Below are 4,977 nucleotides of genomic sequence, written 5' to 3' on the forward strand. Positions count from 1 at the left end.
TCGGTGCCCTTCAGTTCTAGTAACAGCTCCTTCTCGATGGCCATGGACCAGTGAGGACAGCCGAGCCTCCCAGTTGCGTTTCTGGAATAAGTTTCCATGCATTTTAGGGCTGAAGATGTTCGCTTGACAGTGGCAATCGATATTAGGATCGTCACCGCCAAACCCTCCGTGAGAAAAGCGTTGTCAGTAAATCCGCCACCAAGTCCGTTTCTCCTCCTCCTTCAGCCATTGAGTGTTAAAAAAACTACACCAAACAAAACACTACAAATGTCATAACTTCTCTTATGTTTCAGCCTGAACTCTTCTTACTCCTGAGTTCTGCTAGCAGCTAGCTAGCTTTCTGTTGACAAAAGTCACGCTGGCCCACTGACCAATTACAGCGCATGTTAATGCTGACGCTGGCCCACTAACCAATACCAGCGCATGTTATTGCTGACGCCACCTCGCAGGCGCTTTTACGTCAAAGAATACGCCCAGCATGTCAAACTAAAGATCTGATTGGTTGAAGACTACGACAATCAACGATAACGTCCCCATGTACTTTAATCTGCTGAGGCCAGCTTGAAGCCGCTCTGCCTCCATAGGAGGTGAAATCTGATAGGATAAAAAAACAAGCTGTACTGGAAGCAGTGCTGCAGGCTGGAAGCAGAGCAACAGAGGAATACAGGAGCTGTGCAATGAGAAAATAAGGTAGGAAAAATTATTATAATACATGAAGTGTATTTGTGAAAAGAAATGTAATTATAAAATAGCTATAACTTTGCGATTCTGTTTAGGCCAGCAGAGAAGGCTTAGCAGGCCTTGACAGCCCACCACTGATTTACCGTAAACTTTGTATCTCATAGTTCGGGTCAGTTTACAGCATGAAAAGACATGTTTACAACATGAAAAGAAAATTATTTGTTAGCCTCACATTATATGAAAAAAAAAAAAACACATTTCCAATGAGCAGGCTGGTGAACTACCAGAACTGTTGTATTTATCAACTGTTTGAATTGAAGCATAAATTTAGCAAAATGTTTGAAATGATCTATTTGAAAGATACAAAATCATTTCAGTTTTTACTTTGTAAAATATCTGAATTGGTAAAGTTAAGATATTTTTATTTGGATGTGGTCAGAAATGTCCTGAATACATAAATATCAGTCAGATATACATATATAATTACATTAATTATCTTTCCATTAACCCTCAAATCAAATAATAAATACACTTAACGCACAATTGATTTGTATTTTCTCTTTAACTCACTAGTTAAAGGTCACATCTTTTACTTAAGTTAAGGCCTAGCGTCTCCCAATTGGGGGATGCTTATATATCAGGAAAATCAAGAAAAAATCATGGTATAAATCCCTCCCCCCCTAAAAAACAAACATGTTTGGTATCAAATTAAACATAAAAATCAGGGCTACAATAATATATAATTCCGATGTACAACCTCGAAACACAACTCAAACAATAAAGAGGGTTAGGGGTTAGGGCTATGGCTTAAAGGGTTAATGGGAATATCATTAATATAATCTCACTTCCATATATGCTACGATTTGTCGATATCTTATTTTGAAAACCGGATGTCACGTGGATCTTTCCGCTAACTTTGTGAAAACCGTCGCTAGCTCCCGGTCTGGGTTGTTTGAATGTGTTTTACCGTTAATGTCAGTATAGAGGTGCAATGACATGTCAGTGTCTGCTGATTTAACTACGGAGATCAGAGTGTCTGCTGAGTTGACCGCAGTTCTCTTTGACATGACTTTAAGACTGGAGTTGCTTTCGCGCTGCCTGTGGAGTCAGGGCCGGCGATTGCTATAGGCGACTTAGGCGACTGCCTAGGACGACAAATGGGTTGGGGGCGCCTTCACCACGCGACCGTGGGGTGGGGGGCGCTGGCTCCCGCGAGCAGGGACGATTCAACTGTGAGTTTTCTCATCAAGTACAGAGAGACACACATATTGAGAAACGGGCGCTGTAAACATCTTAACGCTGATTGGCCAAGAAACGTCACATCTAAGATGTTCTATTACGGAGATGACAACAACTCGGCCAAAAATCAGAATTTGTTGTGGAGACGGGACGCTGATTGGCCAAGACTCAACACGTCACATCAATGATCTTCTATTGCAAAGATGGCTCACTCCAAAAAAAAAGTTTATGCGGTGTGAAAAATGTGCATGATCTGAAAAATAAATCTATTGCACGACCACTTTGGCTGGCCATTGACATTTGCAAAAATGAAGCGGTCTAAACCATCTGGAGAACAGGGACGAAAAAAGGAAGAAGAGGAAAAGAAAGTCAAGTATAGAGGTAAGTCTTCTCATCTCAGCCATCAAGGTGTCAAACGAAATACATTTATTATTGTGCATCACCTAATATTGGACATTTCATTGCCGTCACTTAGGCTAGCTATAGCTAGCTAGCAACTGTTACTTTGCTAATTTGCTACGTAGGCTATTACTAGCAAACGTAACTTCGCTGATAACCTACATGGTGTACATGTCAAAAGACCAGTATCTGGATAACGTATGCTAGTTATGAAAAGTACAGTTGCTGTCTACATTCATTATAAATGGCATAAATTCTGTTTAGTGAATTCACAACTAGCAGATGCATACACACACAGTAACCATTTTGGGGATAGTGGTGGTGTTCACCCGTCTGTACAGTTCCTCCCCAGGAATATACTAAAATGTATATGTGTGTTTTTGTTCTTATTAAATTGGCCAGATGCACTCAGGCAATTTATTCATGGAACCGGTGTTACACCCCAACTGGTTTTCAAACCTACTGGTTTCCCTACGCGTGCGTGCGTTGTCTTCACTTCACTGCAGCGGTTTTCTGTCTGGTCACCAGATTCGTCACACATTCACAAACATATTGCTGGAGATCTTCAAGCCACATTTCATCTCCATTGCAGCGATCGTGATTGTATAAGTGAGCGCTGCATTACAACCACGTATGAAGAAATACATTAAAGAAAATATATTTCTAAAAAGATCGCAACGACCTGGATTCGATCCCTGTCGAGCAAAATGAAAATCTACTGAAAGACGGTGGCTCAACCTACAGAGCCACCTAATATTAGAAAAACTCAAGTAATTTCAGGTATTACTCATTTATGTCACATCTCCTCTGTGTCCAGGGAACCTCTTGGTCTAGGTGAGTTGAAACAACTGGTTACCTCGGGCGGATATTAAACCACTGTCGTGGAACTCCACAAATATGTTGTAAGTGTTGTGTGTGTCTGTGGGGGGGGGGCGGGGGGGGGGGGGGCAAAACTCAATCTCGTCTAGGGCAACCAAAGGGCTAGAGCTGGCCCTGTGTGGAGTCTATCAAGTGTGCTCACGGCTCTGCATGCCCTTATAAGGAGCTGGCGGGGCGTTTCTGTATGCAAATCCAGGTGCACAAGAAATCCTCATCGGGGAGCACAGCTGAGAATGCTTCGGCTGTGTAATTTAAAAAAAAAACATACAAAAAAACAATTTTCAGGCGTTCATGAATCAGGCGGAGATCTTTTATGACATTGGTCTTTAGAAGTCCGTAAGAAAACATTTCAGAAGACACTTGAATATGAAAATAAGATGTTTTTTAATTTATTTTTTGGAGAGCGACGTGGAAAGTCTTCGAGATCGACCGGTAAATCGCGATCGACCGGTAGATCCCGATGGACGGGTTGGCGACCACTGGTTTACAGCATACAAACACTACTGTAAGATTTATCCGCTAAAAGGCTCAATGTCGCTCTAAGTAAACCTCATGTTCACTGATTTATTACGTCTTGTTGTTTTCATTCCTATTTAATGCCCGTTGGTCAACTGCGGTTGCATTTTAAATGTGCACTGTAAATAGTTGAAAAATAGAAATAGTAGAATAGTTGAAAGTCATTTTGCCGTCTACAAAACAGACCAACTGCACCAAAGAAAAGCAACCTTCAACCTTCAACCAAAAAAAAGTCACAAATTTCTGGGATTAAATGGATTATTTATGAAGTCTGTGTTGCGGACGCACTGATATGCGATCAGGTGTGAAAATAATTGGTTAGTGTGTTATGTTGTGTTTCCATTACATATATAGCAATGTATATTTTGACGTATACATGTAATTAATTAAACAGCTCTCTGTGACTGTGCAGAAACGTGTACAAAGGAGAGAGAAAAAAATACCACATGAGAGAGAATGAAAAAAAAAAAAAAGTATTGCTTAGAGCTGAGTTTAATAGCAATGTCCAATTAAAGCAGGAAGCCCAACAGGGAGAACAAGTGGGGACGGTTTGCGTTGATTTAAACGATGCTGAGGTTGTATTTTTCCTCCCATTGCTGATTGTGAAGCTAATAGGAGAACATGAGCTGCACAGATGTCCCAGTTTCATCTCCTTCCTCCCCTTCCTTTCCAGGTTTTTTCTCTCTCATTAACTGTCTTGCTTTGTCGTCGCCTCTTTCTTCTCTATACATGAGCTCTCCTGGTCTCCGGATGTTTCCCTTTTCTGTCTCTCGCCGTTGATTGCTGTATGCAACCCCGTCCTCGCTCTCCCGCGCGCTCTCTCTCTCTCTCTCTCTCTCTCTCTCTCTCTCTCTCTCTCTCTCTCCAGTGACAGCTGGCCTCTGCTTTCCCGCCAACAGACCAGCTGTCCATACTAACCAGAGGTATTTGAGAAGTGTGTGTTTGGTCTCTCTCTCTCTCTCTCTCTCTCTCTCTCTCTCTCTCTCTCTCTCTCTCTCTCTCTCTCTCTCTCTCTCTCTCTCTCTCTCTCTCTCTCTCTCTCTCTCTCTCTGAAACATGACACTTGTGTTAAAAGACCCCGCTCTTCTGCTGCTGCAGTAAACAACACACACACACAGCCAACATTATTCATTTAACACACTGTCATGGTCTTGTTTGTTCGCCCAGATGAGAGATTTTGGTCGTGTTCCTTTGTCTTCCTAGTTAGCGTGGCATGTCAGACTGAAGCAGGTTTTAAGGTCGGGGCGTAAAGACCGGCCTCAT

This window comes from Taurulus bubalis (genome assembly GCF_910589615.1).
Source record: "Taurulus bubalis genome assembly, chromosome: 10".
Classification (NCBI taxonomy): domain Eukaryota; kingdom Metazoa; phylum Chordata; class Actinopteri; order Perciformes; family Cottidae; genus Taurulus; species Taurulus bubalis.